The sequence below is a fragment of the Oxyura jamaicensis genome, chromosome 3 (genome assembly GCF_011077185.1).
Source record: "Oxyura jamaicensis isolate SHBP4307 breed ruddy duck chromosome 3, BPBGC_Ojam_1.0, whole genome shotgun sequence".
NCBI lineage: Eukaryota > Metazoa > Chordata > Aves > Anseriformes > Anatidae > Oxyura > Oxyura jamaicensis.
This window is the reverse complement of record NC_048895.1, coordinates 35982318-36007353: the sequence shown is the minus strand read 5'-3', so window position 1 is coordinate 36007353 and position 25036 is coordinate 35982318. Positions and strand designations below refer to the sequence as shown.

Genomic DNA, 25036 nt, shown 5'->3' with positions numbered 1-25036 from the left:
ATAATAAAAAAAATGATATGAAAGTATTTTGTGTCACTCATATTCTCATTCTCCTACAGCGTTTCATGTAATGGATAAATGTTCACATAAGAAAATATCTCCATCAATATTTCTCCTGCATGGAACAGCCCTCTCCTCTCCCCCAAAATGATAACAGGAAGCACAACTTTCTTTAGTAAAATAATATATAAACATATACATCTCCAAAAGTACTCAATGATGTAATTGATGTATAATATGTATATTATATATGTTTATATTACACTTTCCGATTTGATTTTATACTTGTAGTCATAACATTGCATGAGTTTAACTTTCGTATTTAATATTCCCTTAGCATCCAGCTCTTTAGCCCTGGTTATTTTTTATAAACTCTCTTGTAACCCACAAAACTGTGTAAGGTCAATATTTTCAAGATACTGGGCAGCTGCCACCTGAAGATTTTCCAGCTGTAAGGAGTTAGAGAGTTTTCCCAGCACAAGCATCTCCTTCAGCACAAACATCTCCTTCAGTTATCAGAGCACTTTAGCTACCTTTCCATTTTCACTCAATAAATGGAAGTTATATGGACATCTAGTTTATAGAGAAAAAAAATAATGAAAACAAATTGAAGGTCTCGTGACAGAGACCCAGTGGGGTTCAAGAAAGACTGTCTTCCTTTCTTTCCATCTTCTTATTTCTTTAATACTTATTTCTCTTTTTCCATGCCTTCATTAAACTATCCTGTCTATGGTAGCAGGGATTCAAGTCCACTATGAAATATGCAATCCTAATGTAAGATGATCTACAAAGAACTTGATAATGCTGCTTCATTTGCCCATCTTTGGGATAAATTGTCCAAGATACAGAGATACCACTTGGATATCAGCTTTGCTAATGACTGGAACTTAGTTCATAGATTAGTCCATCAGAAAGAATACTCATCAAGGCTAATTTAATCACATGTGGCTAATGTATCTATAAACAGTCTCAACAGTCAATGCAGAAAGAAACACTCATGACTGAAGCCTAATTTAACTGTTTTGAGTCTCTCTCTGGAAAAGAAATGCCCTCCCCTCCACTGTTTATAGATGGAGCTGATGGAGATCATCCTTACTGAACTAAAATCAGCATTCACAGAAATCTCCTTTCAGGAAGCTCTGTATTCAGACCCAAGGCAGAACTTAAAAGACATTTTGAGGATCTTAACTACATTAAACAATAGCTGTAAGCATACCAATAAAAAATTGGAAACTAAAGTAGCAGGAATAACTCCCAAATAACACATAAAAATAAATAAAAAATAAGGTTTGAAATATATTCAAGTTTATCTGTTCATCTCTGCTTTCCTTCATTCAGGCTGAACTGTCAGAGGACAAAACTTCTGCCACAACTCAGAATTCAGATATCTTAAGAAATCTTTTAATAGTTTCCTAACCTATGAGCTGTATACATTTAGTCAGTTCTATTTGAAATTAAGAGCTACGCATAGAAATGTCATACTCCAGACATCAAAATCTCATTGCAGTGGAGTATCCCAGGAGATCAAAATATAACTATAACAAAAAGACCAGATATAAACACATGCTTTACCAATTAAACTAAAATCTGATTTTCTGAGAAAAAATCTTCATATGCACATTTTTCTGCTGTGCAGGTGACCAGCAGGAGAACTTTGTGGAACATAAACAAAGGTCTGCGCTTTGGGACATTTACATGCACATAGTAAAAATGAAGGCATGCATGCATCATATTGACGTATTAGATAATATGACAAGAGGTTCAATGATTATTTCTTTATTTACAGCTATAAGGTGGATCCCTGCATTTTATAAATCTTCAGAGTGACCAAAGGGCCGAGAAAGGCAATTGACTCTGTGATGTTGGTTGTAGCATTGTCATGCATGTGTGGGAAGAAGCAGGCCCCCAGTAACAAGCAGCGACAGGCATGCCTTCTTGACTTAAAGGCATATATCGAGAATAAGTTAAAATAACGTATAGGGAATCACACAGCACAAACACAAACATTTATGCAATAAAATATTACTGATTAATCTTAGTTACTTCCTTGGTCTGTGCTCCTCAGAGCGCACCAGTCTTGCAAAGCATTCAGTATCACAGCAGTCCCATGTGGTGAGTTCTCCACTTTTCATGCAGGTTGAATGTGAGGTAGGAGTGGAAAAGAATAAAGGAGGAGGGGGGGGGGGGGGGGGTCTGATACAGTTTGGGAGAGCATGCTGAGAAGCCTGACTGGCTGACCGATCTGAGATGAGCACCCAGAAGCCAGAGCATGTCTCTTGATTCAGTCCCTTGAGGAAAAAAAAAAAAAAAAAAAAAAAATACAAGGAGCAAGGCTCTCAAACCCTCACTTGCCTTGTGAAGTCAGAACATGAAGCACAGAAGATACAGGACCATTTTCTTCCTACTTAGATCTCTGAAAAAGGATGAAAGCACTGCCTGCACCTGGCTGACCCTCCGCAAGCAGGAAATGCTTATAACATATAACTATGTTCAGAAACACCAAAATAGGAAAACATACTGGTCATAAACTGCTATTTGCAAAACATATCACAAGGCAAAGCAATGGTATTAAAGTTAGCTTTAATGTAATCTGAAATGGGATCAGAAGAAGGATCACATTTACCATTTTGCATCTATTTTCAGCCTTAATATTTTCAAAATATAAATGTTTTATTTTCCTAAATTTAAAGGTGGCTTGCATGGAAAGCTACCTTCTGGCCAACAGTGCTCATCAATCAAATATTTCAGGGTTTTCCCGGACATACAGAGATCTCACTGTAATAACTCAGACAGATCTGACAAGCAGTAGACTTAATATTAACAAAAGGATTGCTTCAATTTTTTTCTTTTAACTCATTCCCCGTTTTAAGCTCCCTTTTCTCTGAATGTTTACAGTGAATGTAGGATATTCACTTTCAATTAAAATGGCTGGATAAATCAACTGTATCACACATTTCTGTATCAGACCAAATATTGAACCATGAAGACTTATTTTTGAAGGTTATCATAAAACGTGAATTGTCACCTGTTGAGTTTTGTAGCTCAGTCATCTATTCCTATACAAACTGAAGTTACATTTATAATTTAACCATTTGGTATATCTTTAATCTGTAAAATTATTCAGAAAGAAAGAAAGAAACAAACAAACGAAACCATAAATGACCATTCAATTAGTTTGCATTTAGGAATCCTGAAATAAAAATCTACACTTCTAAACTACAAATGCCCACTTCAATAATCACAGATAAAACAATATACTATTTACGAATTACATTTAATTTGTTTTTCAGAGAAACCAAGAAAAAAAGGCAAAAAATTTGAAATAACAATCCCACCACAAATTTAAGGAACTGATCTTCCAAAACAATCCAGACTCACCTGAAAACTTGATCTTTAATGCTCATTACTGATCTCAAGGAGAATTATAAGCACACTAAAACTTTGGCAGGATTTCTCTTAATGTTGCATACTCTGCTGTGCTATGTGAGAAAACTCAGTAAAAAGAACAATTTTCAGCTTGGTATTACGCACCTGAACTAGAAGCCTCCTTCTCTGTATATCATTTAAACACATTCAAAAGGATGTAACCCAGAGCTTAGATTCGGGTCTGGCAGCATTTCTTGGCTGCTTTATATGAAATTTGCTGTTAATAATCATGCAAAAATGCAGAGCACTAAGGAACATCAAAAGATGGTCCCAGGACAAAAACAGTTATATTGATGGGAGTGGGCTCCTCATCACTTTCAATATTTCTCCTTGGTTTTATACTTCTGAGAAGAATAGGCCCATATGTGTTCATTTTCATTGATTTGTGTAGAAGAACTGTTTTTCTTTGTGAAAACAGTTCACAAATAAATGATTCTGCAGACATCCTTTACACCTCTCCACCCCTCTGAAATAAACAAAATTCAATTAAGCTTGGGAAACACCATGGTCTTCAATAGAGACTCCATGCTCATTCATTGTCAACACAAGAACAGAAATTTGTGCAAACCTAAGAAAGAATTTGTTTTCTGTTTAAGAACCGATGATTTGCTGATGCTTTTAAACATGAGTGGTTTCCATAATGCAGTCTGTGTATTAAATTACCAGTTTTGCTTTCAAGCAAAGTCTACTGCCACAAGACTGTTCTTCCTCCCATATGTTCAAAACTTCAAAGATTTTTCAAAGCTCTGGTTTAGTCCAATGCTATTCTATTGAGAACAGGCACAAACAGACTGTGTGGAACACAAAGGTAATGAAATAACAGAATCTGTCACTTTGATCTGTTTTCTTCAGTGTGCCATACAAACCAGACACAAAAATGCAAATCTAAAGATAAACAGTTCCTACACTGTTGATGCACTGTGCATTTTCAACATTTCCTTTGCTGAGACCAGGTTTGAGTGGGCTACAGAGAAACAAAAAAATATGAAAAGCACAGATAGAACTTCTTGCAAGATACTTAACACTCTGTGAGATAAACATCCATAAAAATCAAGACTCCCCTGAGTATATATAAATTAAACATAGAATTTGGAAGTACAATAAATGTTTGCAATCTTATAGCTGATCCGACCAAATACATATCAAGAGGGGTACAATCTACTCACACTACAGAATTTATTGACACTGCAACATTATCTGCAGATGCACGATTTCAACAGATGTGCTCCAGCATCTATGCCACATACGTTATTCTACACAATGTACAGAAAGATCAGGATACTACTTAATGAACTTATTCAGATGAAAATACAGATCAAGACACAGGTTGATGCTGACTCTTGATGAAGTGGTTTACAGTGACAGTCTACCCAGATGAACTAACACAGAAGAGCCCCTTCTTCCCTTCCACATCAGTAGCTGCAAGAAAGTGATACAGCCCAAAAGAACAAGTACACTAACCAATCCAAAGACAGAGCATTTGGGACTAAGGGCATGAGGAAAAGGGCATGAGGAAAAAAAAAAAAAAAAAAAAAAAAAAAAAAAAAAAAGGAGGACTCCCTCAAACTAACTGGTTAGTGAGAAGGAACTTTGTTCATCCCTAGTATCTGGACCCTTCAAATCAGCTTCAGCAGATTAATTATTATTTTGATTTCTTTGTGTCTAACATGACGTAAATACGATAAATTTACCTGATTCCATGATACATGTGAAGTAATTCAGACTGAATCACTGTGACCTCTAAATCAGTCACACACCAAAAGTTCAAAAGCAGACTCTTTCAAAGATCCAAAAATCTGACTGCGACCTATCGTCTTTTCATATAAACAATGGAATTCACTAAGAAATTAGCACTATTTTTTCAAGCAACACAGAAATATAACATTTTTTTTCCTTATATCAAGAACAAGGCAAAACTAAAACTGCCTAAGTCATAGGTCAAAGTTGATGATCCCTAAACCTGATGTCAAGAACAATCTCTCAAACATGTAATGTCAACTAAATTAGATAACGACTAAGCAAGATGTCAATAGCTAAATAGCAATTTTCTTTATGGAGCATGTCTTCACTGACGCTAGATGATCTGCTTACAAATAAGTACTTGTGAATAAGTACTCACTAGGGTGGGAGCTTGGATCACAGAGGATGCATCATCCACCTGGTTCTAGAAACCCAGAACAATGAAGAAATAGGATTCACCTTGCATAAAGGAAAATCACAGTTGCCACAGAAACAGCACAGCTATTTTCAGCCCTGACTTGAAGAAAATCTATGAGGCAACTGCTCCAAATCGTTCCTAGGACAAGACGGATATGAGGACTAAATGTATGGATGGCAAAAGCCATATTTTTGCCTTTTCTACTCAGCCACACTGACACAGCACAGATTAAGAGGAGAGTTGAAAAGGGTTTGGATGAGCACTGCAAAAGGAATTAGATCAGCTAGGAAACTGAAAAATAAGCAGATTACACAGGAGGTCCATGGAAAGCAATATCAATTTTAGTCAACATCTAGGGAGATAATTTTTATGTGTCTTTCAGTTTCATACTTTCAAAGTGACAGAAGACTGAGTCTCGTGTTATGAGAGTTCAGCAAACCCTAGTTTGCTGAAAATTACTGCTGATAGCTCCAGCATCAGAAGATCTATAGAAAACCGCGGTTTGGGAAGCTTTTTCTCCTCTCTACAGTTCTTGGGCACTGTTAATTCACATTTGCAAATTTGAGGGCATTCGTTATCCACAGCAACGTCTAGCAAACTGAGACTCACGTTATAGCTGTTTTCCAATCACTGTCAGGCAAGCAGTGACTTATGCACCAGCAAGGTGTGTGTCTTTTCCCCGTGGCAAGCTTCAGTGATCTTAATCAGACTACTCAAATTGGAAGTGCATACTTCAAACAGTTTGTTTGGTCTATTTATTATATGGTAAGGTGGTAATTGGTACATAGTCTCAGTGTGGAAGAGATTCTTTGCTTTTTCCTCTGACAAACTCATAATAATTCACATAAATGAAAGCAGAAGCCAAATGAAGTTCAGTCGCTGCAACAATGCACTTAAATGGAGTTCCTTTACCATTCTTTACCTGATGGCTTTAAATCTAAGCTGGTTATCTTTTCAAAGGTGTGTTTTTAACTCTAACATGCATCCATGGGCTTGACATAGCAAATATTGTTGTGGTTTGTTTTCCAGTATTATAAAAGATATCTCTGAAGTTCTTGGCTATACCTCTGGCCATAGAACATTTTAATCCAGGGTGCTCTTCATTTTACCTTCACCATGTCAGAAGTAAACCTAAAATGAATCAGTCTGGATGTCACTGTGAGTCACTAGCCTGAACATATAACAAAGACTAAAAAGATATAAATTCTTTTAATTGTATTAGATTTTTGCTAGGATATTCTAACATCTATTTTCTCCTTTTTTAAGAGGAGAATGACTCAGTTTTTATCATCCATTGGGATTATTAATAAGCAGGTGATTCAAATCAAATAGGTGACTGGTGAGATAATCATTAGTGGTTCTCTTGCCTATTTATTACAAATTGTGGAAAATCTGGCATGTTTAAAAGCATTTTGATGGTTACTTTCCAAAGTTATTCCAGCTAAGTCACAGAGGGTGTACCCTTTGGGATAGCTCTGTTCACAAGACATAATTACAGAGCAAAGAGAACTTGATCTTCAAAAACTTCTTAAACTAAGTAAAATGGATGAAAATTATTGATAAATTAGATAAAATATTGTTATAGTGAACAGCCCATAGAACTTGGGAATGTGAAATCAATATTTACCTGGCCACAGGCTGTATCAATTTCTGATTTCTTCCTGCAACTGTTTCTAGCATAATTCTGTGATGGTATAGAATGAGATTAAGGCCTAGGTTTTTTTTGTTTTGTTTTGTTTTTAAGTGATAGGGCATGAATAAAAGATATTTGAAAATTCTTAGAATACTTAAAAATACTTTCTAGTTCAATTTTCATTTGCAAAGTCTCTTTGTTTGATTTTATGCTGAGGGCAAGATTGTGGAAATTATAAAAGCAAGAATTGCATAACAGCATTTGTGGGAGGAAAGGAGTATTGAGAGCCCTCTCTGTCTCAGCTTTCCTCTTCCAGTCAGCACCTAAAAGCAACTGCTACTTTTGTGTTCTCTTAATTTGACTTTTCTTCTCTAAATCGTTTATTGATAGCAGGTCTCCCAAACTCTTGTTTATTTCCTGCAACAGTTCATCTGGAAACAACTTTCTGAAATCATCCTACTTAAAACAAACAAATAAAAAGCCAGCCATCTGCTCAGGACTAGAAACCATTGGATGCAAAATGATATAAGCAAATAATGACAGAGAAAGTTTATGAGTAATCCAGCAGGCAAGGCATCCAACAAAAACACAAGAAGAGCCATGCTCTTAGTGGCTGCAGGTAAAAACATAGGGAAAGAGCAAATGAGGAGGATAAGCTACACTTTGTACAAGTAACTCTCCTATTCTCCAAACATTTACAGCTTTCCTTTAGCCAAGCATACTTATGTATTTATTAATTCTCAGTAGAATGGCTCTCAAGAATTTGTGCCATCTTACCTTGACTCCATAGAAAAATTAAATAACCAGTGTCCTTTGTCAAGGATTTCCACTGCTTAACAATGTATCATGCAGACAACTAGCTTTTTATTATTATTTTTAATCACCTATGAATTTCATCTTGTATCCTCTACCTTTATCATTCAATAGCTATAGCATTTTTAACAGGATAAATACCATTGAAGTCTAACCTCCTCCTCTTCCTTCAGCAAATTTTGGCTGAATGAGGCAAGTAACTAACAGCAAAGCCAAATTCAGTGAACAGGTGTTATGAATAGCTTGCCTTGCTCTAATACCACAGCTGTACCATACACATGTAAATATTAAACAATTCTCACATCAGTGAGGAAAGTAAATTCTGCTCCAACTGACAAACTCTTCTTTGACTTTTCCCAAGTTTTTTTGATGTGCTGTTATTTATTTAACGGTGGTATTTGCAATGTACACAGAAATACAATTCTGGTTACATATATCTTTTATTGAGTTAAAGAAAATCAGAAGCAGATGCTAGCAATACCAACTGTACCTGCAAAAACCAAGCAGTCTCTGTTCAAAGGGTCTGGTCCAAAGCTATCTGAAATCAAGAGAGGAGAGTTCACCAGTTTGAACAGATTCTGCACACTTCGTGAGAAACTGTTCTAAGCAGCAGGCCATGGCTGAATGGCCCAGCCACCCCCTTCACATGCACAGGGAGCACACACCTGGGTACAAATGAGCACAGGCCTGGATGATTGTGCTAATGGGGGGCAGAGAGAGAGAGGGGTCACATCCATCCCTGTGCCTCTCCTCTGTCTGATGCTGGGTGAGGCAGGTTTCCTCCCTGGGGAAGGACCAATGATGGTGGGTTGAGCAGCAAGCTATAGACAGCACTCTTCACCCTTCATAGAAATCGGCATCACATCAAGTTTGGAGCTGGATGACAATTTTGCAAATTCATACACTAACACAAACCACTTTGGCATCCTTCCTCCATTTCCCAGTCATTCTCAATCCCTCACTTTCAACAGCAAAGAAGTGAGGTAGACCTTTACAGGATAGAGATATTCACGAAGTGCTACATTTGTGCCTATCAGGGAGCATAAGCACAGATAAAATATAAGCTGAGCTAAATCAAAGCCTACAATTAAGTGTGCAGATATGTCTGTACTCTGTAGTCAAATTGTATTTATACAGCAGTTTTAACCAGCTTGTCATTTCATCAACGTTCAGACCACCATATATTTCAGAGTATTCACTGTGCAGCTATATTATGCTGTCTCCTCAATTATTTCCATTAGATATCATTAACAGGTCATATTATACAGATCTCATTGTTTGGAAATCATTTTTTCTGGGTAGTAACTAAATAAAAATTCTTTTTCTGAGCCAATATTTTTTGCTTGTAAACAATTGAAAACATTTTAATGTTTTAGAACATCTCTAGAATAATTCCAGAAATGGTTTTGGAAACATTTCTCTTAGTTGCATAATTAATTTGTTGTTGCTAGAATTTACAATTGATTTGACTTAGCTGTTACAACTAAAATTGTATGTCATAATGCAGTCTCATTCTCCTAAAATGTCAAAATTATTGAGAGAAAAGCTACTTTTTTTTTCCACTTCATCTAGGAGGTTTATTTTTTTTCTGTTCAGTAATAGTATAGATACAAATACTGTCCATTCAAAGATGGGAAAATTGATTGAAAGTAATTAACAGCACAAATTAAACTTTGCTATCACCCTGAAATGAAATTACTATCACAAGATACTAATTAGTTGGCAAAGTATCAGCAAAGAGTGTGTGGCAAGGGCATTCAGAAAAAAAGAAAAGCACCAAGTTTTATTTATTACAATCATCCAATTTTATGTGCTGCGTGCCTCTGGCTCCCTTATTCAACATCTCTCTTCAGAGATGAAGTATCTGTTTTTTCCTCCTCAGCAGAAGATAAAGAAGGGCCAAGAATCCACACAATGTCAATCCCATTTCTACATCCAATTCAGCCAGCTATGAGAGTAATTCATCATATAATGTATTGAGGATGCAAACCATAGAGTCTGTACCCCCCCCCCCCCCCCCCCATAGATCTGACCTATACATCCGGAAGGCTACCAGGAGTTGTGGTTCTCATTATTTCTACGCATATTTCTATGTCACAGTACCCAAGGTGGCTGATGTATGTCCTCTTCTTCCCAGTAAGAAGAAACAAAAGCAGGGCAATAGCCTTTGAGACCTTCCTAATCTTCACCAGGACTACAAGATTCAACCCTACACAAGCAGCCATGTCCATGAGAAGGGGTGAGAATTGACTCACTGTGGTTTTTGTTTGCATTTGCCATAGCCACTTTCCAGTACTTGTGGGTTCAGGGCAAGTCTGTATATGCCTAGTTCCTTCAGTAATTTACTTAAAATATATAAAGGGCATACATGCTAAATGAGCAGAGAAAAAGGCTGATTTACTTCTACTACTTCTTTCTTCCCATAATTTCCTATATTCCAGAACTCTGAGGATGCATATAGAGCATGCAGCTGCCAGGACACAACTGAGCAGTGATGGCTTCTGCTGGACTTGCAGATCAAAACAGCAAGAGCAAACATATGCAAGACCCCCTCAAATCTCCTACTGACAGGAGAGGAAAAACCACATTTCCTACAGAACCCTTCCTTGTTTATGTCTAGGAGTTTGGTTGAGACTAAAAACTACTAACTTTTTGTCACTTTTAAAATGTACAGCATCTCTCTTCTCCCATCCATGTATTTTTTTCAATAAATTGCATATGTTGGTAATAGAAAACATAAGTCACAAAATGTGGATTCCCAAATCCTTAAAGTTAATTAGTACTTCACTAAAGGGCCATTTAAGAAAGATAGGCATTTATTCCTATGCCTAATCAGAGCAATGCTGTTTACAGTAAGGGTATAATGTGGATGCCCCTAGACTGCTTTTGCAATATAGAAGAAAAATTGGCAGCAAATGGCATATTTTGGCTTGCATCCATACTGTTCCAGGTTGGTTATATTTACACTACTCTGTAGAAAGCAGGCCTCCATGGATATGTGGAAAATATGTCAATATATCTGTGCTCAGCAGCCAGGGTTTCCTCTAAGAGGGAAGGATTTGACTGCGTGCCAAGAGGAGGCCAGAAGATAACTGACACCAGACAATCAGGGAGCCAGGGCCATGGTGCACAACGGAGTGAGCCAAAACATCAATGTAAACATTTCCTTGGGACGTGTGTTACACACTCACACACATAAACAGCCTTGAAAAATTTTTAAGAGTGTGGGCATTTGCTGTTACAGCACACAGTACTCATGGTCATGGAGCAGGAGATAAAGAGAAATCAAGTTTTTTCTTTCTGCTTTCATTTTGCTTATTCTCTACACCAACGTTTTGTGCATATAGAGTTTACCTGTCCTTTCTCCACATGTGCTCCTGCAGTTCTGTGGGTCTTTCATGCAGAGTTAGAAAAGAAAAACTGAAATCACTGTAATACACACAATAATTTACAGAAGTAGTACAAATGACATCTTTAGTAAATGAAACTATTATTTAGTGTTGGGTTTTAAATCAGCAGCATTTCACTGTGTGTATTTTTATTTTTTTTTTCCTTGACAAGCTTTATTTGCTGTGATTTAAATAATTTACTACTTCACAATAGCTGATGTATTTTATATCAATTCAAATGCAATGTTCATCAGTTTTCTTTCAGCATCTGGACCTTCATTTTCCTCTCTGAATCCCAGCACTCCATTTAAGTTTGACCAGTGAGTCAGCCTAGCAGTCGGCACTACTGTACTCACTGAGTAAACCAGCAAAAACCTGTTCTCACTGGACCAGTATTCAAACTGATGTTTATTTTGGCACCGGTAGTTACGATATGTCTCTGCTAACATAAACTACTAACTGCAATCAGTAAATGGACAACAAAGTTCTTTCACAGAAGCCATCCATCTGTTACTTGCTGTTGAGGTATTGATTTGTATTCTGCACGTTTTGTCACATTATCACACAATATACATAACATAACCGTGCAATTACTGAAAGTAACAGCTAAATCTTCATTTGTCTCATAGGTTGGGCAAATAAAAATAACAGACTCGTGACATTCATAGCCATGCAATATTATCATTTCTATTTCCACATTTTTAGTCCAAGGAAAACATACCCATATAAAGCATACACAGAATATCTTGAGAACAACAAAAGGTTTCAAAAATTATAGTATTGCAATAACTCCTCTTTCAGAAAGCTGATTAGACAATCTTAATGGGAGGTTCACAATTTCAACAACAAAAAATCATGTTCCTAGTTTAATGAGATCCTCAGAATGAAGAGGGCTCAATTACAGTTTTATGAAGACTTCCTCAAGTCCCTTTAATTGCTCTTTCCCAGTCTAATTAACCTCTTGAATGCCAATCTAGCTTTCTTTCTAGCATGCCCATTAAACTGTCTTTCAAGTCTGATCCAGTCAGTAATAGCTCACATACTCCAATTCATGCACGATCCCTCTGAGGAACAGATTGCAAATGGTGTGCTGCAGGCACCTTTACCAGCCCCACGTCTGATGAGCTATCACGTGTACACACAGCTTTGTCAAAAACTGTATGCTTTACTCCCTTGCCTTGATAGATGTAGTATAATTTTATCCAAAATGGAACTAGGTCCAATTCATCATTTCAGTTAGTACATTTCTCAGATCATCTAGTGATAGGAAGATCTACCAAACATTGTGCACTTTTGTCTCTCCAGCAATGAACTGAAAAAGTTTACTGAACTCAGATTGACTGAATACAACTAAATTCTGCAACCTCCTGTCAACACTGCACAATGAAGAAGACTCTTATTCCAAACTGCTTTTCAGGGACAAGCTTTTGCCCAATATTTCTGAGGCAGCAGTGTCAGTGATTCCGTAGCTGGTAGACAAGATGTATTTAGAAAATGAGCCAAGGATTTTATTTTCAGTAGGATACAACTGGTAATGTCGACAGAGATGCCAGCAAATATTCACAGGATAATGTTAAGAATAAAATTTTTGTTAATCTTTGCTTTCCACTTTCCAATAGAAACTTCTGTAAAACTAAACTACTACTCCAAGACACCAAGTTTCTCTGGAATGCAACAGAAGACAATCTCAGGCAGAAATGGAAAGTATGTGTTGTAGATCTGCTTGCTTAGTTCCCACCTGATATAGGGCCAAGACTGCACAAAGGTAAGAAAATAATTCAGTAGGGGAAACTCATTTCATAGCAAATAGAGACTAAAATATTAGCACTATAACAAGATGGTAAATTGCCATAAACGATCCTGAGTTAGGCTACTTAAAATCAAGGAGAAGAATAAAGACAGAAAATTTAGAGATTTCTGCCCAGGCAGAGGAGAGAACTGTTCACAGAGATATAAACAATCTTGCATTGTGTTTGGTTCTCCACATGCCTTCTCTGGTTCTTGTCAAGTGCCCCTGTAGCAGGAAGATCTCTGTACTCATAAATACACCCCTGACTATGACTTATCATGTTTTCATTCTGACTTCCTTGAACTGAGAGTTATATTTCTCTAGTCAAAAGTTTGCAGGCAACTATTGCTCCCTCACACTATCTACCATCCATGGACAGCTATTTTTTATTAGAGCATACTAGCAGATTATAAAAACAAAGAAAGCGAAAAGAATGGCTGCAAAATGCAGTAACTTCCTGAAACCCCAAGAAAAACTCAATATTCTTTAAACAGAGGTTACAAAACAGGGTGAAATCTTAGCTATAAGACAACCAAATATAGTATTAGAGATTCCTAGGATGAACAGCTTTCTCATATGTTGCTTTTGGCCCAACATAATTTTACTTCATTTAGAGTGTTATTGACATTATTAATCAATAAACCAGTTTCCTGAAACAACATCAGCCTGGCTGCTTATCTTGTTACTTCCTTGTTTTCTCCTAAGAAGGACATTTCTTAAAGGTGAAGCTTCACTGAGCACCTTCCCTGTTGAACAGGTATGCTTTGAAAGACAGCCTCCATCATGTATTGATCTTGCAGTTCTTAAGCCGAAATGAAGATGCCAGTACTGTCCATGTCCAATGTCCACCTCCATTATCTTCTTACAAATACACAATTTTCAGGCAATACCTCTGACAGGCAGTCCCGTTTCCAAGCAAGTCAAAGTGGCACTGGACAAAATTGACAAGCAACACACTGGGGACACAAATTGTGGACTGGAATGAATGGTGGCTTTTTGACTTCCCCCAGGTACCTGAGTTGTTTCAGGGTCAGAGCAGATAAAAGCAACCCTATGAGCAGTGCAGGGGCTACAGAGAACTGTAGTATCTGTACAACAAAAGGATAAAGGCAGCTGTACAAAGACAGGACATGTTTGAACATATCTGCATCCAAATGTTTAAAAGAAAAATATGTCTAAAAGACTTGTTATTCCTAAGAGTGAGACAAACTGTATACCAGACAGCATGGGAGCCCTGAGCCAATCAGTCAAATTATAAATGCTATCTGACAATAGGTATGTTGTGTAGACATATGAAAAGTTTTCATCTCATTATGTTTTCAGTGTAATTTATAAAACATTCTAGTGTTTCTGCTATAAATTGATCTCATTGAAGTCCCAACCAAATCCCTATTTATGAGTTGTTCCCATGACTCCTGGTATTTCAAAGAGTTCATGACTGCTTCTTTAGATATCTTTAATTTTGAAGTTTTATTCTTTTTATAGAATCACCATATATTGTATGTATCAAATAACTGACTTCTGTTGCATTCTGGGTGATGAATCAAGGCTTTCTTCCCCTTTGAAATGGGAGGGCTTAGGTCAATCATAGGTTTACTGTAACAGGTTATTACTCTAATGTTTTTAATATTCTGAGATTCTTAATAATAAATGCATGTTACAGCAGAGCTTTTGCATATTTCTTCTACTATCATTAATGAATCCTATATAGAAACATAATCTATTTTTCTGACACAGAAATAAGCAGGCTGACCACAATAGATTGAAAAAATCATCTTCAGTTAGTGCTGTGATTAAGGAGTCAATATGTTACGACTACTTTTTAGAAAACTTACTGTCACTTGAATGAAATGAGAAGCATGGTCGTTCTAAACACCCGAAAGAAATATTGCTTTTGGAGCATGTTTTTGAAGTGCAGAAGCTATCTCTATATTCACACGTGCGTTCATGTATCAATAAAATATTTTCTTCAGAGAATACTTCTTCATATTTTCACGCAAATTTTGAATAGAAAAAGTTGTATCTTGTCCAACGTTTGGTAACGTATATTTTTAAATCCAGTTCAGGTACAGCTCCACATAAACACAGCTCTTGATTTTAAGTATGCAATTTAACACTGCAAGATTGTTTTGTGGTGACAGATAGCAGAGAGTAATGGATAAGCTGTCATAGTGTACCAAAACCCAGTTTTGGTTTTAAGATAGTCATCTGAAAACTTCTAAACTATTTTGGACCAATCCATGTATAGATTTGAAGAATGGAAAAAGCAAAACCACTGTTAAACTGGGCAGATTGCATATAAAACTGATAATGTTCGTGCCAAAGCAATAAGATAATGAACTTCTAGTATCTCTTCTGTACTGTAGAGAAAGATTGGAATCAAAAAGACATCACCAACTTCTATAAAGTTGAGCATATGTTTCTAAAAATGTAGCCAAAACTCAGGCTATGGCAAAGATCATAAATTACATGTATTTATTTCTGGATTATTACTATTATACAAAAGGAAATACCAAAAGCAGTCTTGTGGTAACAAGGTTTCTTTATATACCTGTTCAAACTTTAACTATCACTCATATGCCCTGAAATCTAAATAAATTATACAGCTGAGTGCAAATGAATGTTCATCCATCTACCATGTATGATGACCATGAAATTGGGTACAGGACAGGGGAAAAATTAAGCAAGGTTTAGAAGAACCTTGAAAAATTGTCCTTTGTATAAAACCTCTGAGTATAAGCTCAAGTGCATGTCACCAGCTGTCCTGACGTAAAAGACTCACTGGAAAGCATGCAAACCTCACCAGAAAGTCTGGAAGCCCCATCCCACTATCCTTCTAAGATCAGAAGGAAGGCTCACTGAAAGCTGTGTTGTTGTTTTTTTTTGTTGTTGTTGGGCAAGCTAGGAGTGAAGCAAGAGCTAGGAGGGGACAGACCCAGGACAGCTGACCCAAACTGGCCAAAGGGGTATTCCGTACCATCTGGCGCCATGCTAAACAATATATAGGGGTGGCTAGCTGGGGTGTGGGGGGCGGCTGCTTGCGGATAGGCTGGGCATCGATCAGCGGGTGGTGAGCAATTGCATTGTGCATCACTTGTTTCGTACACACTATTATTATTATTATTTCCTATCTTAAACTGTCTTTATCTCAACTCACAGGCTTCACTTTCCCGTTTCTCTCCCCCATCCCAGAGAGGGAGGGGGGAGGGTGAGCGAACGGCTGTGTGGTGTTTAGTTGCTGGCCGAGTTAAATCACAACACTTTGTTTGGTTGTTTTTTGTTTGTTTGTTTTTGTTTTGTTTTGTTTTTGTATTCCATTTCCAATCCTAAAAATGTCAAGAGGGTTTTGGAAGGAAGCACTACTTAATAAACAAAGACTTGCTTCTTTTCAAAAATGTAGGGAAATGAGACTGCAAAACACATTCAGCACCCAATATGAACAATGAGTTCAAAGTCAAATAGAAATAGTGTATAGCACAATTTACACTTAGAAAGTCTTCAAGTTTTTCCAGATCATCAGCATTGCAGAGGAAGATCATAATTTGATACAGATACTGTCAATTCAGAAAGTAATCCAAGTTCTGTTCAGATATTATCTGAGTTACCGTGCTGTAAACTAACAACCCAATGAAGCCCTGGTGAGAGGCCTGATGGTGGAACAGCAGTTTCCTAGCCCAAGTGCTTCCCAGGGCACACGCATAGCTGTGTCTCTGCAGAAAAGATCCTGATGAACACCATCTTCAGTAACACTCCTGTTGTCCCTAGGTCTTCAAAATCACAGGACTTAAAAGATGGACACAGCATATACTCAAGCAACAATGATGCAGCATTTCTCCCGTTGAGACTCTGTTCTGTTCCCAGAAAAGGCCATTTACATTTTTCCCAGATGCAGGCTGAGTTCTAAGCTAAAGCTTTCATCTCCAGATAGATCAGCATTGTCTAAATGCATCTGCCATAACTGACGTGACTGGGATGCATCAAACCTATACCACTCACATCCTTAAAAGATGCTGTTAACAAACTGAGATACTTGTTTCTAAAATGACCTGGCTGACATAGAAATACCTCTGTATTTTCTTTATAATTTCCCAAAGCAAATCAAAATATTTCAGCAAAAGTGGATGGGTTCCCATGTGAAAATTCAGTTTGAAAGAATTCTCCTTTTCATTGTAGATACACTGACAGAAGATTCCCAACAAAATATAAACTCCACAGTGACTAGAATAACTTAGCTGTCCGGATAATCCACTTTGCTAATCTTATTTTAAAAAACAATACTAGAAATTGGATCCCAAGTCTAAAAATTAATAATGCATATTAAAACACAACAAAAATACTACTATTCTGACTAATGCAAACATGACTAAAAGTAGTAGAAACATCTACTTGAGCAATTGATTGCAATAAGCAATACTTCTAACTCACCTACAAGAAGCAGAGAAACGGAACAGCAACCCCCACTCTGATCTTCCCAATAAATATCTTGAGGGCTCTCCCAGCAGTTGAGGGTTTCCCCAATCCCCCCAAGAAAAGAAAATAAAGCAAAAAAAAAGTGGAGATATGGCTAGTGTCTATTCAAGAGTTAGTCATCTTTATGCCTGCAACAGAGGCACTGATGTTTTGGACAAAGATGGTATTTTAGTAGTCTGTAGGCACAGACTCTACCACACACACTCTGTCACATCCTCTTTTTCACTATTCTTTACTGCCTAAAGTAAACTCCATTTAACATTGTCATAGAAATAACAGTAATTTTAAACAAAATGTTTGTTATGTATTTTTGATAGCACTAGCTTCCAGTGGCTGTTCTCTGGGACACAACCTTTCTATGTGGTACCAGTAAGAAAAAACAAAAGCAAATGGCAAGCACACCTGAGGCACTTCATGCGAGGTGCTAGCAGCTTATTACAGTGTTTCCTAAGACTAGATGCATCTTTTCTGCAACACTTGCTTGTAATTTTGTTCCCCTGCCAACTTATTTAAACACATCCAGAGCTAATCAAACTTTTGTGTTTGTTTTTGGCTGCTTCCTTATCAAAACTTTACAAAACTTTAATTTCAGCCTCATGAGCCCTGCAGCTGTAAATTAATTGAATAAAATTTACAAACATTACGCACTGATAAAGCACTTCCAAGGCTTTTCCCTTTGCAGTTGACTTAGCTGCTTGGCATGACAGTTTTGCTTGACATGAGTTCAGAGCCTCTGGAAACCTTCCTAATCCCACTCTCCAGGCCTTGTGCCTATTCACAGTACCATGTTAACCCAAATCCAGAAAATTAATAAATCTCAAATGGTTTTAAGCAGTCAGAAACATCCCTTGGTACGCATTCCACCTTCTTTATATTACAAGCATCTTTTTGCACAGAGTAACTCCTACTTGAAAGACCCAAGTAGAAACCAATGAAGTCCCCAAAGTTATTAACATTTAATAAAAAACCTCATTTAAGATTATTGTGGGTTGAAGCATAATTGCATTTACTTCAGTCATTCTGAAGTCATCTGTTTTTGTTTCAGTGCAATATCTCAGTGTCAGTGTTCAAACTAAATCCTTTCAACAGAATTGTTAGATGACTTCTTTTATACTAAAGAGAAACACAAACAAAAAACACAAATTTAAAAAAAAAAAAAAGCACCTCTGTCCATGTACTAATCTATGAAATCCTCAATCCTCACCATCACTACTAATATTTCTGATTAGACCAGGAAGTATTAATTTTCTGAGTCTCATCACACAGCTATTAGTGCTAATCTAAAGACAATTTCTTATGCTCTGTGCTGAAGTAGAAGCAGAAAACATATTCTTAGAATCATAGAATCATCTAGGTTGGAAAAGACCTTCTATATCAAGTCCAACCATCAACCTGACCTACCGAGTCCCATCACTTAATTATGTCCACTTCCAAATATTTGACTGCATGGTAAAGTTTTTGTTTGTTTGTTTTATATATATATATATATATATATATATATATATATACACCTTTTATCTGTATAGCATTTTGAAAAGAACTGTTGAGGAGTAATCTTCGGAGGCTACATACAGTAAAGACTACAATAGTCTTTAGGGACTACTTTTAAAATGAAATCCATGAAAGTTTTCTGAGTCATTCCTATTAGAGCTTTCATGGGAAGCACATGAAAGTAAATATCCAGGGTGTAAAGAAATGATTTGTTACATGTTGGCATGAAGAAAGGATGCCACTTCATGATAATAACTTTCTCTCACCCTATTCTTTCCTTCATTTTCATTTCTGTAGAAAATTAACCACAAATGACATGACACGAAAATTATGCCAAAGAACAGGAATACAGAAATGAAAAAAAAATAAAATAAGTTTTCCAAAAGCACCAGGTGCATAATGAGGAGAGGACCAGCTGTTCCCAGTGGTGATATACCAGAAGAAAGTTTAATAAAACCTTCATGCATGCAGCAAAAGAACATAATTCAAAACAAAGTCCATAACATAAATAAAATGCTGTAATGTATTTAGGCATATAGCAGATGGACAGAATACGAAACACTGTTAATGTTTTGGCAGACTAATCTTTATAACAGAATCAGATCATCATTTGCATCACACCACTACATGTACAGATGTGATGATATCATGAAACCCCAAAAAGAATATGTAAGTATATTTCAAAAATCAGATCAGAGCCATTGAATGACACAAAGGAGCATAAAAGAACTATGCTTTTTTAGCTTACCCTATTCATAATTCAGTCAAGTACTATATTTGTCACGTATTTCACGGGCAATATTTAAGCAATCAAAACAAAAATAAACAGGGGATGTAGAGGATTTTCAAGGGTACAGTCCTTTCAGTGCACTGTTCCCACAGAAGAAAAATAGAATTTGGGTACGTTACTACCATTTTTGCTTTGAAAAGTTCCCGGAAATCAACTGTGCCCCTGAGACTAAGTTTTTGAAACGCCCGAGACTGTTTTCAGGAAGGAAAAAAAGGTCTATATATATAAACTTAGAGCTTACATGGGACACACAACATCACTGAGCAATGGACACCAGAGCTGAAGCATCCATGGGGAATAGTGTACCAACATTACTCAGCAGACCCTTGGTAAGCTAAAGCAAGTCACAGCAAAGAAGGAGAAAAGAAGACTAAAAAGATAATTGAATGTGGGCAAGATTCATAATCCAGTGTTATAAGTCAATGTGATGTACCAACACCAACTTTTTAGCTGTTCCTTCCAGCTAGTACAAACTACCCTCTGATTCCTGAGGGAAAACAAACAAATAGACATTAAAAATGCTTATTTATATATATTATATGCAGTTCTATTTATATATATAATATGCGTTTCAAATTTTCATCTATCAAGACATAGTCAAATAGCTAAATCTAATTTAGCCAACACTTATTGCACAAAGGGAGTTGAAATACAAGTTTCATAGAATCATAAAAGTTTCTTCCTTTTGATAGTCACAGTGAAGAATTTTTAGGAAATGCCAGATTATTTTTTTTTTGCCTTTAATATTCTCTATTTAATATTACTGTCATTTCTGGAAGAAAAAAAATGAGTGGTTCTAGGCATTTTATACAAAGACTGTCTACATTGTGACATGGCACTGATGGAGGCCATGGTAGCCTAGATATTAATTCCTGAAACCTTGATGGGAATTGTATCTGAAACAAAATTAGCAGTCACAATGCTTAAAAAGAAGGAGAAAAGAGAGAGAAAGGGAAAGAAAAAGAAAAAGAAAAACAGTCCTACATGCAAGCAGCAAAATATGCTTTTAAAAGCTAATGGCTTTGAGCTTGTTTTTCACTTTGACTGAACTGGTTAACAAGTATGATCTGCTACATATCATCTCAGCATCATTCAAAGAGCAACCCTTTTCACACTCTCATCATGCAGGCACCCAATCTTAATTCCTCATGCTGATAATGTGATAGCAGGAAGGTAGGCAAGTTTCTAAAACATCTGAACTGAAGAGCGAGAACTATGTTGTCACTTCCACATGGATACTGGGGAAAATACCGAGGCAGGCAATATATTTTATGTATCACCTTCTTGCAAATCACTTGATTTATACTCAAAAAACTGCCAAACCAGCTCTTTACTCCTAACATCCCAGTCTCCATATCATATTAGTGGGTTGGCAGGTTCTGCTGTTCATCTATCAATTCTGTATTGGAAATAAAGGCTGAATTTCTTTATGTTCTATTACTGATGTTGCTAAGCTCTAAGGATGCTGGAGGAAAGGAGCAGATAAATTCATACATTTATCAATTATATGGTCACTTCAATCCACATGAGAGCAAAAAAGAGTGTAAACCTAAAACATTCATAAAGTCTGTTGCAGATGCAGGAGACCTCTCCTAAGAACAGTTAGCAGATAATACTGTTAACACAATTTTTTCTTTTAAACAGACCTTTTAAAAATCTAATGGCGACACTACAGGACAATCTAACATGGAACTCAGTGCAACACTACCGCTCACAACATACAGAATGGACAGATATGTGTAGTAAGCAGTGGCTCTATCCCTTCAGTCAGAATAAACAGACTTCTAATGAAATCTAATTAAAAAATTTAAATACTGAACTCATAAAGTACATGGATTTGCACACAATGAAAACTCTCAGATATTTTTTTTTTTTGATATTTTGATATTTTTTTTTCCAATGCACGGGTCTTACCTAAGTTGTTTTATTATTACAGTGTGTTTTTTCCAACATACGGTTGCCCCTTTGCATGAAGAACTGATTTGAGGAAATTGGTTATAGATTAAAAGATTGTCTGGAAAAGAAGATACCCATTCTTATTTTCTCCAAGTTTATTTTTATTCACAACATGTGTACAAACTGAAATAATTTAAAGAGGATACAGCAAACAGTTGCCAAGCCACGCAGGGATGACTCCAATAGCAGAAATCCCAGATGAAATCACTTTGTCCAGGCAGGTGGTCAGAAACCACACTTTTAGTCTGTGATCTGTCTTTCCAACCTCAGCAAGTGCCTTCCTGCACCACTGATGCCACCCTCACATGACCCTGTGCCAAAGCCACATCCCAGCAGGTGTGAACATTAACTTGAAACACAGCAGTTCTCTTCCTTTCTCCATGTTCCAATTTAATTCCCTTGTTGCATGAACAGAATGCCTAATACAGTGCTAAAATGGCATACGTTTGAAATATTTCAGAAGATAATGATGCAGATATAAAGATCTGACCTTGCTCTCCAAGATGTAGCTGAACTGAGTTGGAAATGAAATCACCTTGTGTTGCTCTGAGAGAAGTCTAAGAGGAGACCTGGGGAGCCACAAATGGGTCACATGTGGGTCTAGGGATGCTGCAGGAAACTGAGCACCAAGGACTGCAGAATTCATGGGTGAGAGTCCAAAGGCTTTCTGATGATCAGAAAGAGAGCCACTGCACTGCATAAGTGTGAAGAAAATGATAGCTAGATTTGCTCTAAATTATTCAGAGAGCAATGCACCGAAAGTGTTATATTTAAATGAATGCCTATGGAGGCATTTCCCACATGAAATACCAACATAAAGCATTTAAGTCACAGGAGTATTGAAGAAGAGGTAAAATTACACTAAAATTGAAGACCAGGTAAAAAAAAATAATGAAAATATAACAGGATGGCTCATTTTTCTATTTGTATGAAGAACAAATAAAAGAGAAACCAGGTGAATGCACTTAGAGCAGCACTGTATGCCCTGAATGCTTCCAGTCCTGCAACTCAATCTGTGCTCTGACCTTAGAGGGTGAGCACCAATTCCCCAGCCTCACCTCTGCACCTTTAGAAATTATGTAGCAGGTACCTAATACGTGCTTTACTCACCATCTTTTGGCCAGCCAAGCAACACAGAGAGAATTGTCCGTCAAACACCAAAAAAATAATATTCACTCCACATTTTAAAATGACTGAATGAAATAAAAACACTGAGTTTCAAATATCTAAAGCAGAAATGAGTTCTGTCTTTGGCATGATCAGGGAACAAGAGTACAGCATGTCTTATATGAGCCCCAAAGTCTTCAACCATTCCAGAACACACCATTTGTGTAAAGAGCAACAGCATCTAATATTCAGTTAGCTATCAAGTAAGAAAGGCAACATACCATTATATAACTGTAAATACTGCCAGAGGGATTGCAAATGTAAGGATCACAGTCTTTTGCAATTCTGCTGACAGATTATCAACTATTTAATTATTGAGGTCTGTACAAATTATGGAAAGACATGCAAATGTAATTAGGAAGGCTAGCCTTTTAATGAACTAACAAGAAATGCTACAGGTATTCAGACATTTACTCATTGCTACAAGCAACACTAGAAGCCTTCTCATTAAAAAGTTGGTTTGTGAAGACGTTTTTCAGGTGATGAAATATGCATGTAAAAAACTAATAACAATTATTATTTCTGCTCATTTTAAACCCTCCTTTTATCCCAGAAAATCGGGGAGCAGTGCTCTGCTTCATTAAAGTCTAAGACAAGAAGGTGGCAAAAAATCATGGCTCCATACCAGGAACAAGGAGAGAGAGCAGAGTACTACCTGCCAACTTAAAGGACCAAGCAAAACATTGTACTAAGGTACATTAACAAAGAAAAAAAAAATAAGAAAAGCCCACCGTCCAGTATAGATTGCAGTCCAGCTCCCAGAATTTGGGCTATAGCAGAACAAATGGCAGTGCTAATTTCCATATATTCCACTCATGAACTGAAATATTCAATGTTAAGCCTATCTTCACCACATAAAATTAAATGAATAAGACAGTAGAGGTAGTCTACGGAGGAGTAGAGGAGTCCCAGAGAAGTCTAGTTTTCTGGGACTTTATGCAACCAAGGGTGCATTCACTTGTTCACTTGAGTCTTAAGAAGGTAGCCCCAGCTCCTCTCCTGGATTTCTGTGTAAATAAAAAGTCTAGGGGAAAACCTTCCTGAGACTAAGTGGTTTGATGGCCACTGTGTGAGAAACGAACCTACTTCTATCAGACAGCAACAAGAGTTAACAAAGAACACATGCCAGAAGCAACTGAGCTACTTCCTTCCTCCTCCTCTCAACCAGGGCAAAAGTCCTGAGACAGTATTTCTGCCCTTCAGCCCCTGTGACAATTGCTCACAGACTATTCACTCAGGTTGCAACAGGGGAAGGAGTGCATTACAGGCCATATTATACACTACTTGCATCCAAATCTTTTGCCAATCATTCTGGAACCTCTTTTCCTTCTTTTTATTTACATGAGTATTTTGGAGTCATCAACTCTACTATGACGTTATTGAAGGAAACCTGACTTTCTTCAACATAATTTGCCTCAGCACAATAATGTGTTCAAATAATCAATGCTGAGCGACATTTCCCAGATATAATTAACACAACGGTGCAATCTCCATCCTTGAGGACATCTCACCTGTGAAAGTCCCTGGCCAACCTGATCTCCCTGATCCTGCTTTGAGAAGGAATAGGACCACACAATTCTGGTCAAGAGCTCCATTCCTCTGATCTAGAGGTTCCTTTCAATTATGAAGTTGTCTGTGATTGATACAAATATACAAATATATTTATACACTCAATGCTTTTCACAACACTAACAGCACAGCACGCTTTGGCATATATAATATTTCTAATATACACAAAATGAAACACATTGCAGCTTGCATTATTATAATGGAGGAACTAACCAGAAAAATGTTCAATGGAATCTTTTTTGTTACCTGCTTTAACACAGTACAGGCCTTATATGAATGACATTTTCATAAAGGGTTTTGGGCTTATACATTTCAGAATGTCTTTTCCATAACATTTTAACTTCAACATGGATAAAGAATACCAGGGTTTAATTTTGCAGTAAGA

General features: G+C 36.9%; 1 protein-coding gene across 3 annotated transcripts in view; it reads right to left on the bottom strand.

The window, feature by feature from the left end:
- The window catches only part of SMYD3 (SET and MYND domain containing 3), a 372579-nt gene that overhangs the window by 140946 nt on the left and 206597 nt on the right, over positions 1-25036 (bottom strand). Inside the window, exon 1 of one of the 3 annotated variants that reach the window (XM_035321623.1) lies at positions 8521-8627. The exons of the other annotated variants lie outside the window; for them this stretch is intronic. The gene's annotated coding sequence lies outside the window, so the exon portion shown is untranslated. Of the gene's footprint in view, positions 1-8520; positions 8628-25036 lie in introns of those variants that run through there. 3 annotated transcript variants of the gene reach the window in all.